General features: G+C 44.1%; 1 protein-coding gene across 2 annotated transcripts in view; it reads right to left on the bottom strand.

The window, feature by feature from the left end:
* The window catches only part of LOC147727632 (phospholipid-transporting ATPase ABCA1-like), a 2,839,360-nt gene that overhangs the window by 1,343,994 nt on the left and 1,479,842 nt on the right, over positions 1-15,524 (bottom strand). The window lies entirely within an intron of this gene.

Here is a 15,524-nt window from a genome sequence, read left to right as displayed (position 1 = left end):
TGAACTCTTTGGAGTGGAAATAGCAATTTTTACCCCTCCGCTATCCAACACTTTTCCTACTGTTGAACACTTTGGAGTGGGAATAGTAATTTTTTCCCTTCCGCTATCCAAAATTTTCCCTACTGTTGCTGTCACTGAAGTGGGAATAGAAATTTTTATCCCTCCGCTATACAACATTTTCCCTACTGTTTCACTCACTGGAGTTGGAATAGGAAATGTAATTCCTTCACTTACTATACTGTTGTTATCATTGAAGTGGGAATAGTAATTTTTACCCCTCTGCTATCCAACACTTACCCTACTTGCACTCACTGGAGTGGTAATAGTAATTTTTGCCCCTCCACTGTCCAACACTTTCCCTACTGTTGCACTCGCTGGAGTTGGAATAGTAAATAAAATTATTCTGCTATCCAACACTTTCCCTATTGTTCCACTTATTGTTTTGGGAAATATGAATTACATTTATTAAATAGTTTAATGTTTTAATGCATTACAGAATGTTTTTTTGTTTGAAATTATATATATATATATATATATATATATATATATATATATATATATATATATATATATATATATATATATTACCTACTGGCGATAGCCAGTAGGTATATATAGTTAGGATTTTTTCCCTATGGGATTTCTGAAAATTCTATGTCTAATAACTTTGGCGTTTGTGGACGGAATTGGCTGAAATTTTCAGGGAAATGGCACATTTTGTTTCTGAGCAGCCCCTGAAAATTTGGGGGGGGTTCTTCAAGGGGGGGCCGAGAAAAAAGGGGGGTCCCAAAACATGTTTTTCCCATTCATTTTTCCATAGGGCGGTTGGACTCACTTTTAGCCCGAACGGCTGAATGGATTTGCACGAAACTTGGCAAAATTGTAGGGACTGTTAGCCCGATGTGCCTTTGCTAGGTCTCAATATATGTGCTTCAGTGAATTTTGAGAAATTAACGTTTTAAACAAGATATATATCTGTAACAGCGCTCCGGGCAGCGCTCCGGTTCGCGTACTTTTCGCGTATCGGAACTTTGCGATGCGAAGCTGATTGGCTCTCTGGTGTCTGTCAACATTCTAAACAGTCCGGAGCGGCCGCCATCTTGTCTCTCGGTAGGATCGAGAGACAAGAGGAGGCCAAAACAAAGGGGGAAATAAAGGAAAGGGGGCAAGGTAGACCCCTTCTGACCCCCTAGGATTGATGAGGGGGATATTATAGAGCCACGCGGGGCAAAAATTTTTTTTTTAAAAAATTCCGATTTTTTCGCCGTAGAGACGCGTCCCGGTACGCGAACCGGGCAGCTAACCGGGCAGCTAACCGGGCAGCTAACCGGCAGCGTAACGGGAGTCTGAGGAGTAGCTGATTGGCTGTCAACATTGTAAACAGTCCGGAGCGGCCGCCATCTTGTCTCTCGGTAGGATCGAGAGACAAGAGGAGGCCAAAACAAAGGGGGAAATGAAGGAAAGGGGGCAAGGTAGACCCCTTCTGACCCCCTAGGATTGATGAGGGGGATATTATAGAGCCACGCGGGGCAAAAAAAAAATTTAAAAAAAATTCAGATTTTTTCGCCGTAGAGACGCGTCCCGGTACGCGAACCGGGCAGCTAACCGGGCAGCTAACCGGGCAGCTAACCGGCAGCGTAACGGGAGTCTGAGGAGTAGCTGATTGGCTGTTAACATTGTAAACAGTCTGGAGATGGAGAGACAAGAGGTGGAAAATATATATTACCTACTGGCGATAGCCAGTAGGTATATATAGTTAGGATTTTTTCCCTATGGGATTTCTGAAAATTCTATGTCTAATAACTTTGGCGTTTGTGGACGGAATTGGCTGAAATTTTCAGGAAAATGGCACATTTTGTTTCTGAGCAGCCCCTGAAAATTTGGGGGGGGTTCTTCAAGGGGGGGCCGAGAAAAAAGGGGGGTCCCAAAACACGTTTTTCCCATTCATTTTTCCATAGGGCGGTTGGACTCACTTTTAGCCCGAACGGCTGAATGGATTTGCACGAAACTTGGCAAAATTGTAGGGACTGTTAGCCCGATGTGCCTTTGCTAGGTCTCAATATATGTGCTTCAGTGAATTTTGAGAAATTAACGTTTTAAACAAGATATATATCTGTAACAGCGCTCCGGGCAGCGCTCCGGTTCGCGTACTTTTCGCGTATCGGAACTTTGCGATGCGAAGCTGATTGGCTCTCTGGTGTCTGTCAACATTCTAAACAGTCCGGAGCGGCCGCCATCTTGTCTCTCGGTAGGATCGAGAGACAAGAGGAGGCCAAAACAAAGGGGGAAATAAAGGAAAGGGGGCAAGGTAGACCCCTTCTGACCCCCTAGGATTGATGAGGGGGATATTATAGAGCCACGCGGGGCAAAATTTTTTTTTTAAAAAATTCCGATTTTTTCGCCGTAGAGACGCGTCCCGGTACGCGAACCGGGCAGCTAACCGGGCAGCTAACCGGGCAGCTAACCGGCAGCGTAACGGGAGTCTGAGGAGTAGCTGATTGGCTGTCAACATTGTAAACAGTCCGGAGCGGCCGCCATCTTGTCTCTCGGTAGGATCGAGAGACAAGAGGAGGCCAAAACAAAGGGGGAAATGAAGGAAAGGGGGCAAGGTAGACCCCTTCTGACCCCCTAGGATTGATGAGGGGGATATTATAGAGCCACGCGGGGCAAAAAAAAAATTTAAAAAAAATTCAGATTTTTTCGCCGTAGAGACGCGTCCCGGTACGCGAACCGGGCAGCTAACCGGGCAGCTAACCGGGCAGCTAACCGGCAGCGTAACGGGAGTCTGAGGAGTAGCTGATTGGCTGTTAACATTGTAAACAGTCTGGAGATCGAGAGACAAGAGGTGGAAAAAAAAAAGGTGTAAATGAAGGAAAGGGGTAAGGTGAACCCCTAGGATTGATGAGGGGGCTATTAAAGTTGCCCGCGGGGCAAAAGAAAAAAATATTGCGATTTTTCGCGGTAGAGGTGCTTTCCGGTACGTTAACCGGGCAGCTAACTGGCAGCGTAATGGGAGTCCGACATATTGTGTTTTTGGAACGTTTGTGATATGTGCACGTGTGGATTTTGTCTAATTAAGGTAAAAAAAATATATATATATCTTTAAGCGTGCTCTGGCGCGCTTACGTTACAGGTTTGGTTTGCGCTGCAGAGACGATACGTCACGGTTATGCGATGCATAATGAGGCGTCTCACGGGCTACGTGATACGTCACGTAATAAAGAATATATTTTACAGCTATAGATATTAGCTTTTAAAAAACCAATGAAATTCACTGAAAAAACCATAGGTTATAGACCATATATAGTTAGGAATTTGCATTTACAAAACCTTGAAAATTCACTGAAAAAACCATAGGTTATAGACCATATATAGTTAGGGATTAGCATTTACAAAACCTTATTTTACTCGCACAAAACCATTGAAATTCCATATATAGTTAGTTGCACTAACTATATATCGCGCACCCGCAATCCATTGCTAATGATGTCACATATTACATCATTCATGACATGGTCAGTGACATCACTGATGACATCACTGATGACATCTCAAATGACATATATATATATATATATATATATATATATATATATATATATATATATATATATATATATATATATATATATATATATATATATATATATATATATATGCAATTCAGGCGGCCGCTCGCAGCGCAAGCAACCGAAAGGACACAAGTGGGATGATGCGAGAAAATCCTTTTATTTAATTTTTTGCAAACCGGCATAATGCATTTCGACAATCTCAGTCTTCGTCAGATGCCTTGTGAACCGGACATGGGTCTCTCCCCTTATTTGAAACTCTCTGGCTCCTCCTTGCTTGGAAGTACAGCTGTCCCCAATCACGAGCACTAATTTCATTTGTAGTCTGCTACTAAAAGTCTTTTGACTACAATACCCAGAAGTCACTGGATAGGTACTCACTGTCGCTGGGGCCTTTGTGCAGCTGATTTCATGCCTTCTAGAGGTGGGTAATACATTCCCAATCTTCCGATACTGTGTTTCCTGGCATTTCGCGCATCACCTCACCAACGCTTCACCTCATCCGAAACTTCTTCCATTTTGGTCACGGAAGACATCGAGCAGTGCCTGTCTTCCTCCGTACATTCCGGGTTGCCATTCGTGCACATGACCTTCTTACTGGGTAGGTTTTCTGAGGTGGTCCGAGTGATCTCCAATACCTTGGGTAACTTCATTTTAACCAGAACTCCCTCGGACACTTTAGAAACGGGTCCTTTTCACACGCTCCTGGTATGCGTGCTGAAATATGCAATTCAGGCGGCCGCTCGCAGCGCAAGCAACCGAAAGGACACACGTGGGATGATGCGAGAAAATCCTTTTATTTAATTTTTTGCAAACCGGCATAATGCATTTCGACAATCTCAGTCTTCGTCAGATGCCTTGTGAACCGGACATGGGTCTCTCCCCTTATTTGAAACTCTCTGGCTCCTCCTTGCTTGGAAGTACAGCTGTCCCCAATCACGAGCACTAATTTCATTTGTAGTCTGCTACTAAAAGTCTTTTGACTACAATACCCAGAAGTCACTGGATAGGTACTCACTGTCGCTGGGGCCTTTGTGCAGCTGATTTCATGCCTTCTAGAGGTGGGTAATACATTCCCAATCTTCCGATACTGTGTTTCCTGGCATTTCGCGCATCACCTCACCAACGCTTCACCTCATCCGAAACTTCTTCCATTTTGGTCACGGAAGACATCGAGCAGTGCCTGTCTTCCTCCGTACATTCCGGGTTGCCATTCGTGCACATGACCTTCTTACTGGGTAGGTTTTCTGAGGTGGTCCGAGTGATCTCCAATACCTTGGGTAACTTCATTTTAACCAGAACTCCCTCGGACACTTTGGAAACGGGTCCTTTTCACACGCTCCTGGTATGCGTGCTGAAATATGCAATTCAGGCGGCCGCTCGCAGCGCAAGCAACCGAAAGGACACACGTGGGATGATGCGAGAAAATCCTTTTATTTAATTTTTTGCAAACCGGCATAATGCATTTCGACAATCTCAGTCTTCGTCAGATGCCTTGTGAACCGGACATGGGTCTCTCCCCTTATTTGAAACTCTCTGGCTCCTCCTTGCTTGGAAGTACAGCTGTCCCCAATCACGAGCACTAATTTCATTTGTAGTCTGCTACTAAAAGTCTTTTGACTACAATACCCAGAAGTCACTGGATAGGTACTCACTGTCGCTGGGGCCTTTGTGCAGCTGATTTCATGCCTTCTAGAGGTGGGTAATACATTCCCAATCTTCCGATACTGTGTTTCCTGGCATTTCGCGCATCACCTCACCAACGCTTCACCTCATCCGAAACTTCTTCCATTTTGGTCACGGAAGACATCGAGCAGTGCCTGTCTTCCTCCGTACATTCCGGGTTGCCATTCGTGCACATGACCTTCTTACTGGGTAGGTTTTCTGAGGTGGTCCGAGTGATCTCCAATACCTTGGGTAACTTCATTTTAACCAGAACTCCCTCGGACACTTTGGAAACGGGTCCTTTTCACACGCTCCTGGTATGCGTGCTGAAATATGCAATTCAGGCGGCCGCTCGCAGCGCAAGCAACCAAAAGGACACACGTGGGATGATGCGAGAAAATCCTTTTATTTAATTTTTTGCAAACCGGCATAATGCATTTCGACAATCTCAGTCTTCGTCAGATGCCTTGTGAACCGGACATGGGTCTCTCCCCTTATTTGAAACTCTCTGGCTCCTCCTTGCTTGGAAGTACAGCTGTCCCCAATCACGAGCACTAATTTCATTTGTAGTCTGCTACTAAAAGTCTTTTGACTACAATACCCAGAAGTCACTGGATAGGTACTCACTGTCGCTGGGGCCTTTGTGCAGCTGATTTCATGCCTTCTAGAGGTGGGTAATACATTCCCAATCTTCCGATACTGTGTTTCCTGGCATTTCGCGCATCACCTCACCAACGCTTCACCTCATCCGAAACTTCTTCCATTTTGGTCACGGAAGACATCGAGCAGTGCCTGTCTTCCTCTGTACATTCCGGGTTGCCATTCGTGCACATGACCTTCTTACTGGGTAGGTTTTCTGAGGTGGTCCGAGTGATCTCCAATACCTTGGGTAACTTCATTTTAACCAGAACTCCCTCGGACACTTTGGAAACGGGTCCTTTTCACACGCTCCTGGTATGCGTGCTGAAATATGCAATTCAGGCGGCCGCTCGCAGCGCAAGCAACCGAAAGGACACACGTGGGATGATGCGAGAAAATCCTTTTATTTAATTTTTTGCAAACCGGCATAATGCATTTCGACAATCTCAGTCTTCGTGAGATGCCTTGTGAACCGGACATGGGTCTCTCCCCTTATTTGAAACTCTCTGGCTCCTCCTTGCTTGGAAGTACAGCTGTCCCCAATAACGAGCACTAATTTCATTTGTAGTCTGCTACTAAAAGCCTTTTGACTACAATACCCAGAAGTCACTGGATAGGTACTCACTGTCGCTGGGGCCTTTGTGCAGCTGATTTCATGCCTTCTAGAGGTGGGTAATACATTCCCAATCTTCCTATACTGTGTTTCCTGGCATTTCGCGCATCACCTCACCAACGCTTCACCTCATCCGAAACTTCTTCCATTTTGGTCACGGAAGACATCGAGCAGTGCCTGTCTTCCTCCGTACATTCCGGGTTGCCATTCGTGCACATGACCTTCTTACTGGGTAGGTTTTCTGAGGTGGTCCGAGTGATCTCCAATACCTTGGGTAACTTCATTTTAACCAGAACTCCCTCGGACACTTTGGAAACGGGTCCTTTTCACACGCTCCTGGTATGCGTGCTGAAATATGCAATTCAGGCGGCCGCTCGCAGAGCAAGCAACCAAAAGGACACACGTGGGATGATGCGAGAAAATCCTTTTATTTAATTTTTTGCAAACCGGCATAATGCATTTCGACAATCTCAGTCTTCGTCAGATGCCTTGTGAACCGGACATGGGTCTCTCCCCTTATTTGAAACTCTCTGGCTCCTCCTTGCTTGGAAGTACAGCTGTCCCCAATCACGAGCACTAATTTCATTTGTAGTCTGCTACTAAAAGTCTTTTGACTACAATACCCAGAAGTAACTGGATAGGTACTCACTGTCGCTGGGGCCTTTGTGCAGCTGATTTCATGCCTTCTAGAGGTGGATAATACATTCCCAATCTTCCGATACTGTGTTTCCTGGCATTTCGCGCATCACCTCACCAACGCTTCACCTCATCCGAAACTTCTTCCATTTTGGTCACGGAAGACATCAAGCAGTGACTGTCTTCCTCCGTACATTCCGGGTTGCCATTCGTGCACATGACCTTCTTACTGGGTAGGTTTTCTGAGGTGGTCCGAGTGATCTCCAATACCTTGGGTAACTTCATTTTAACCAGAACTCCCTCGGACACTTTAGAAACGGGTCCTTTTCACACACTCCTGGTATGCGTGCTGAAATATGCAATTCAGGCGGCCGCTCGCAGCGCAAGCAACCAAAAGGACACACGTGGGATGATGCGAGAAAATCCTTTTATTTAATTTTTTGCAAACCGGCATAATGCATTTCGACAATCTCAGTCTTCGTCAGATGCCTTGTGAACCGGACATGGGTCTCTCCTCTTATTTGAAACTCTCTGGCTCCTCCTTGCTTGGAAGTACAGCTGTCCCCAATCACGAGCACTAATTTCATTTGTAGTCTGCTACTAAAAGTCTTTTGACTACAATACCCAGAAGTCACTGGATAGGTACTCACTGTCGCTGGGGCCTTTGTGCAGCTGATTTCATGCCTTCTAGAGGTGGGTAATACATTCCCAATCTTCCGATACTGTGTTTCCTGGCATTTCGCGCATCACCTCACCAACGCTTCACCTCATCCGAAACTTCTTCCATTTTGGTCACGGAAGACATCGAGCAGTGCCTGTCTTCCTCCGTACATTCCGGGTTGCCATTCGTACACATGACCTTCTTACTGGGTAGGTTTTCTGAGGTGGTCCGAGTGATCTCCAATACCTTGGGTAACTTCATTTTAACCAGAACTCCCTTTATTTTTATATAACGTTAAAGTTTAAAAATTTAACATAGATAATAGTTAATAAATTATTTGTACATGTTTACATTATTATGTTTGTCTGTTTATATTTTTTTATTAAGTTCATTTATTATATTTATTTAAAATGTATATTAAATTCAATTTATTTTGTTAAAAATATTATTATTATTTAATGTATTTAATATATATTACATTTTATATATATGTTTGTAAATCGATATTTATTTTTTACATCTATAGTGTTTACCTCGATATTTTGGAGTCAATATTTTTGCACTTACCTGTTAAGGTACGGGAGTCGATATTTTTGCAGTTGATATTTTTTTCTCGATATTTAGAACATTGATGTTTGTGACATCGATATTCTATCAGTGAACCCAAAGATACGTTATAGACAACAACATTCGTTGGTGGTCTCGTGGTTTAACGCAATTCGCCACATGGCAAATCAGCAGCATGGAAGCTAACTGTTTGCACTGCCCGTAGAGCTGTCGCAACATCTTAAGAAACTTTAAAATAACAAATAGGAGAAGCAAAGTATGAAAGAGAAGATATAAAAGGAGAAAACTGAAAAAGAAGGAACTGGTCAAGCACCCCTGACACTAAAGCATTCTCCACAAGAGAGTCAATGACTGATGTAGATTAAGCCATTACCCCATGCAGTAAGCTCACTTTGGTGGTAGCAGAGTTTAAATGACTCTCAGACAGACCATTGGCAGAATGGATCTGACCCAAAGGCCTGCTACGTAGCTACATGGATATATATTTACATAAATGAATATATGTATTCATTATTCAATAATAGTGGAGGAACGCCCTGACGTTTTCTTCCTTACAGAAACATGGTTCAGCAATGAGTCTGACCCAGTCCTCAGGCAATCCCTCCCACAGGGCTAATTTCAAACAGCACCTGGATCATAGGAATTGCAGAGGGGGCATAGCAATTATCTTTAAAGACCTGTTTAAATGTCGCATAACCACAGATCCATTACCGGACTGTGAGAGCCTCTTCGTCTCTATAGGTTTCTCTTCTACCTTTACCTTTTTGGGACTACTAATATAACGACCTTCAGGGCAGTTGGCCAATTCCTCCTGGCCCTCCTGGAAATTGTTGCCAATTTAGCTAGCTCCCCTTCCAGCTTCTCGGTGCTAGGCGATCTCAACCTCCACCTAGACGATCCTCTGGTTTCAACGGCGTCCGAGGCGATTCGGAATCTGTCAGCACTTCAAATAAACCAGATGGTATCTGGATCAACTCAGATTAAGGGGCACCTTTGCAGATCCCATTTTCAGTAACTGTGAGGAACTCTCAGTAGGAACACCCTCTCCGCTACCTTGGTCTGACCATTTCATGATTCCCCGATCATTGAACATCACAGCTTCCACCCCTTCCTCTAACACAGCTTTGAGCAAAAAGAACGCAACTGGGCTAAGCTTCCCATAGAACAATGGGAAATATCCCTAAATGCCACTAGGCCAGCTAGCGATCCAAAGCCTATCTCAGCCAATAATGATTTTAATACCTGGATCGAAAACTTGCTAGAGGATGTCCTTCCTAAAAAAGTCACCCACAAAATTGGTAAGCCTAGTAGGCTCACTCCATGGTACACCCCAAAGTTACGGGAATTAGAACAAATCTGTAAAAGGCAGAATAGAAAGTGGAGAAAGGATTGCACTGAATGCAATAAATTAAAGTACATGGAGGCAATTAAAATCTATCAAACCAAAATTAAAGCTGCACAAGCATCATTCTATGAGAAAAAAATCAACTCAGCATCCAATCCCCCCAAGGAAAAATACAAAATTGCTAAAACCCTGTTAAACCTACCCCCACAACAAACAACCAGGGACAGTAACAACATGGCTGCATTTTTCCATCAGAAAATACAAAAAATCTACGTCTTCTTCCCTCACACTGCTAGTCACAAAACCTCTGTGCCCATCACCGCCCCAGCCTCTCACACTGAAGCAGCCCTGGAGGAAATCCCACTAATGGACCATATTACATTAGAAGACATTATGGCTCGTGTAAAATCAAGTTCCCCCAGGGACCCCGCGCCGCCTCATGCACGGACTCTGGTTACCGAAAAAATAATTCTTGTAATTCTTGAGTTGGTAATTGCATCCATCACTACTGGGGTGGTCCCCACTGATTGGAAATGCGCAATGGTGAAGGCTCTTCTAAAGAAGCCTAACCTTGATCAAGACAATTTGGACAACTATCGTCCCATCTCTCTCCTCCCTATGGTTAGCAAGATCTTGGAGAGGCACGTTAATAGCACTATTGTAGAGTTTCTTGATTCCAAAAATCTACTTCACTCTTCTCAGACCGGCTTTCATCCCCAGCACAGGACCGAGACCGCTCTTCTTGCAGTGACAGAGAAGTGCAGGAGGATTTTGGATCAAGGTAGTACAGCAGCCATCATGCTCCTGGATCTCAGTGCTGCATTCAACACTGTCAACTGTGAAACACTGCTCCTTAGCCTTAGGGACCTGGGCGTGACAGGGGGTGTCATCACATGGATCCAGTCTTTACTAGAAGATTGTTCCTTTCAGGTCTTTGAGGGTGATGTTATCTCCAATTGTATGATCCTCAGTTGTGGTGTGCCTCAGGGATCATCCCTGAGCCCCACTCTGCTTAACATTTACATGCGTCCATTAGCAGAGATAGTCTGTCCATTTGGCATACAAATTGTAACTTAAGCGATGACACACAGATTGTGGTGGCTTTAAATCACCCAGAAAAGTAATCAGGCCGTCTTGAGAAATGTATAGAGGAGTTAGCCAAATGGATGGAGCTCTCCTGCTTAAAACTTAATGGGGACAAGACCGAGCTTATGCTTCTCGGTAACTCGCCAGTCTTTAACCCTGACATGCTTTGGCCTAACTGTCTTGGACCCGCTCCAGAACCCAAAAACCAGATTAAAAGCCTGAGTATCTGGTTGGACTGCTCTCTCAGCTTTGAATTTCAGGCGACTAAACTATCAGCCACTTGCTACGGCCTACTGAGGATGCTTAACAAGATACTTGCGCTCCTCCCATTCCAGGCCAGAAGAGTTATGATCCAGGCCCTTATACTCTCTCCTGGAATATGGTAATGCCTCTACTTAGGAGCCCCCCAATTCACAATCTCAAAGCTCCAGCTTTTTCAAAATTGAGCAGCTTGTCCCCCGACTCCCTATTCGACAATTCACTGAACCTGTTTTAAGACGCCTTCACTGGCTACCAGTCAGGGAGAGAATACAGTTCAAGGCCATGTGCATTACACACAAGGCTTTCTGGGGGAAGGGGCTAACAATCAGTCGTTCCATGATCACTCCATACCAGCCTAGCAGAACTCTTCTTTCCACATCCTTCTCTCTGGCTTCACTCCCAGAAATAAAGAGTGCTAGATGTGGTGGCCGATCTTTTCCTTACAACTCTGCCAAACTATGGAACGCACTCCCCCCATACATACGTAAGTAATCCGACCTGCTGCCTTTCCGTAAACTCCTCAAAAAGTGGTTCTTCCAAAACCCCACTTAACCATGGTCTCTCTTTGTACGTGTCTAACTCCACCACTAGGATGCCTTAGGGTAGCTATCGCGGTATATAAATGCTGTTTCATTAGTTTTTCATTCATTCATTATGTTTTTAATTACAAGATCCCGGCAGAGAGTTAGGAGATTCTAGCAAGAATTAGTACATTGGAAAATGTCTACCACTAGGGTTTGCCAGAGGTGGCAACCAACTCCAACATCATGCCCTATAAAATCTAGGGCCAGATGTAGGTGGCCATTTCAGGCCATTTACCGACCGGTAACGGACGATTTTGGCAAATGGGTGACAGGTATGTAGGGGGATTTTTTTACCGAATCGGTAAAATTACAGATTCGGTAATTTTACCGAATCGGTAAAAGAAAAATTCGGTAAATTTACGGAATCTGAGGCACCCAGATGTAGGTGGGACTCTTCTGAGTCCCAGAGGCCTTACCAAATCGGTATTTTACCATCAAATCCAATTTGATGGTAAAATACAGATTCCGGTGTGCATGCACATGTGTGCATGCACACCTATGCCATGTGACAGGCAGACCTGCCTTAGGGCATGTACACCTGCCTCATGGCACCCGAGCCTGTTTTGGGGGTGCCAGAGGGTGTCAAAGTGACACCCCCTGCACCCTTGTGAAAATCGGTATTTACCGAATCGGTAAATACCGAATCGGTAATGCCCATTCATTCCTATGTGCTTCAAAGCCCATAGGAATTATTGGGCATTACCAATTCGGTATTTACTGAATCGGTAAATACCGGATTTTTCCGATTCGTTATTCCAGCACATCTGGAATACCTACATATCCACCCCTCAGTTTTACCGATTCTCAATTACCTAATCGGTAAAATTCGGTAATTGAGAATCAGTAAATCTATTTTACCTACATCTGGCCCCAGGTCTTTGACATTTGAAGTAACAAAATGTGCAGGTTTTACGATAGAGAATTTGTATTCTGCCTTTAATTGCCTTTTGAGTTTAACATATGCTTTTCACTATCAATATGTCAGGCCTACTGTTAATATTAAACCTTTTATAATAAACAGGTCCATCTTATGGCTCCTGTTATAAGGTCAGTCTTTTGCCTTGGTAACCCCCATTTTTTGCGGAATGATACTGGTGGTAACTGACTCTGACTGTACCCCGGGCTCTGCTAACCAGGACTAGGGCCAGTGCTATGAACAAAAAGGTACATGTAGTACATGTAATAGGTACACTTACAATTGGCAATAACCAACCCTTTAAGTCCCTAGTAGACAATAGGGCATGGAGGTGACCCATTATATACCAGGAACTTATAGGTAGATTGTACCCCCATGCCAATCTACCTATGTCCCTAGTATATAATGGGGAATGGAGGTTAAGAGGTCCAGCAGATTCACTGCATTGCATGGGGGTGCAGTGATGTGTGCATGGCGCCCTTTTAAAGGCAGTCCTGCCTTGCAGCAGGTCTTTCAAAGACAATTCACAAAGTTGGTACTGACAGACCTTATAAGTCCCTAGTATATCATAGAGCTAGGGGGTGAAAATAACCTATAAGTCACTAGTATGTAATAGGGCATGGACATTTAGAGTCCCAACGGATTTCCTGCACTTGCATATGTGCACCGCTGAGTGCCTGCTAGCATTTTAAAAGCAGCCTAGCTTTGCAGACTGTCTTTAACAGTGAACTGTATGCAAACTGAACTTTGGTAGTATGGGCACCTTAAAAATTATAATCAACCTTATTTTTACATATTAGCCACCCTCAGGTCTCCCCTAGGTGTCACGGGGGGCATATAACTATAAGCAAGGACATCATAAAAGATGTTTTATGTGCCCTGGTGAGGGAAAACTACACATGTCATTTTCCCCCACTGTAGCTCCGTAGGCTAACATTGCAATATTGTATTTAGATATAGCTATTGCTAGGAAAGGAGTGGAATATCATTCAAGGACTTAAACAATTGGTGTTGATAAAGTTCACAACTTACCACTGTTGAATGTATCACAACTAGTACAGAAGAGACATTATAGTACTTTCTCTCCTGTAAGCCAATATCCAGCCTTCTAGGGGTCTCTGCTGATTGGTAAGTCTCAACAGGCTTAGCCAGGCTGCTTTGACTAGGTGAAAAGTGACCTGATGGAGCAGAGGATATCTGAATGAGAGAGTTTTAAAGTTGAAGAGGAAAGGTCCTGCAGAGGGGACTGGGTAAACTGAGCTCAAAGAGAGAGCAGATTAGTAGGGAATGCCAGGCGTACCTACCCCCACATCATGTGCCCCGGCCAAAGGGCAGGCTAAGTACAGGAATTTTCTATGGTCAGAGGGAGGAAAGCTAAATGACCCACACTGTGGGTTGGGTTAGCTAGCTGGTACTCCTCCAGTCAGAAATCATCCATGTTGGATTTTGGAAGTGCAGTGCTTTGTGGGATGAGAAGAAGCCACACTTTGGAGGAAGTTGTCATGCTTTTTGGTGCCACCAAGGATATCACTGGACAAAGGTGCCCCCTGCTTCTCATCTCAGAATACTGATATGTAAGAGCTGCATAGTCACTCAGACCTGCTGCCTTACACTACAGAGAAAAGAAGGACTGCCCTGCTGGAATCTGGATCTTCACCCAAAGGCCTGCACTCTAAATTATTAAAACTACTACAGAATCCGGTAATACAGCCCTGGGGAATGTGCATTGCTTCAAGAAGGATTAAGGAGTGAACTTCCTGCAAGCTACAGGTCCAGACATTCCAGAACCATCTAGGCGATCCCAGACCTTTGGATTGGTGATTTGAACACGTTGAGCCTACAGGGAGAGAAGCTCCTCATGAAGTTTGGATACCTTTTGTGAAAAAGCTCCATGAGGTGATCGATCCGATGTTGAGTCAAGGCATCTACCTTCAACCCCGACCCGGCCAGGATTTCAGGCTTGTCCTGCCAAAAGCTCCGGAGCTCTGGACTTCCAGGATTTGACCGTGGCCTTGCAGAAAATCAAGCCGGCGAACCCTCTCTGAATCCTGCCTGCTGTGGAGGGTCGAGCGACAGTGTGAAGGTAAAATGTTGACCAGTGCCTCCCACTTAGGGTATCCAACCAGTGCTCAACTTCGACTTTGTCCTGGTCAAGCGCAGTCAGATGTCCTAAAGGGGCGCTATAGGCTTTTAAGCACTATAACATGTTTAATCTTTATTAACCATACCTCATGTTCCCTACATTGGATTTTTTGTCATTGTGTTGTCTATTTGTTCATAAAAATATTTCCTATTGTTATACATTGGTGTGGGATTTGTATTGTGTATTTTGTTTTACTTTTTTGATGCATTGGGGTTTTTAAATGCTTTACACTCCGGTTTCCGAAGTTAGGCCTGGCTACTCGTTGCCAGCTACAAAGGGGTGAGCAAGGGGCGAATTTACTGAGACCTTTACTGGACCCTATACCATGTTAGTGGCCTTATTACTAGGGGCAGGTGCATACTTACCCCTACCCATAACCTCCTTTCAAATGGTGTCTAAACATTTATTTTCTAGCAAAAAATCAGGCCTACAGTTGTTTTCATTGGTGTGTCACCATAAACAACTGAATCCTCCTGTACTAAGCTTACCCATTCCCTCATGGCAACCATCTAGCATATAGTCATGAAATTACATAATATACAAAATTACAGTTGGCAAAGCAAAATACTAACTCTCCTAAGAGTAGATAACAAGAATTCATACATCGATATGGTTTGCAACATTGGGTAACCAATCCCAAAACAATTGCTACAGTAATCTGAGATTCCATTTAACAAAGTACCAATCTCTAGGCTTTAATGAACAGTAATTACAATCCACTCTTAAAAGGCTATTGAGTTTAACATATTATTTTTATGTTGAATACATAATGCTTAGTGGCTTTATCATAACATTTCATAATAAACCAAGCCTATAGCTTGTTCATTGGCTTTCCAGCT

Source organism: Lissotriton vulgaris, chromosome 3_1, assembly GCF_964263255.1.
Source record: "Lissotriton vulgaris chromosome 3_1, aLisVul1.2, whole genome shotgun sequence".
Classification (NCBI taxonomy): domain Eukaryota; kingdom Metazoa; phylum Chordata; class Amphibia; order Caudata; family Salamandridae; genus Lissotriton; species Lissotriton vulgaris.
Note: the sequence above shows the minus strand (reverse complement) of the source record. Positions and strands in the feature narration are given on the sequence as shown.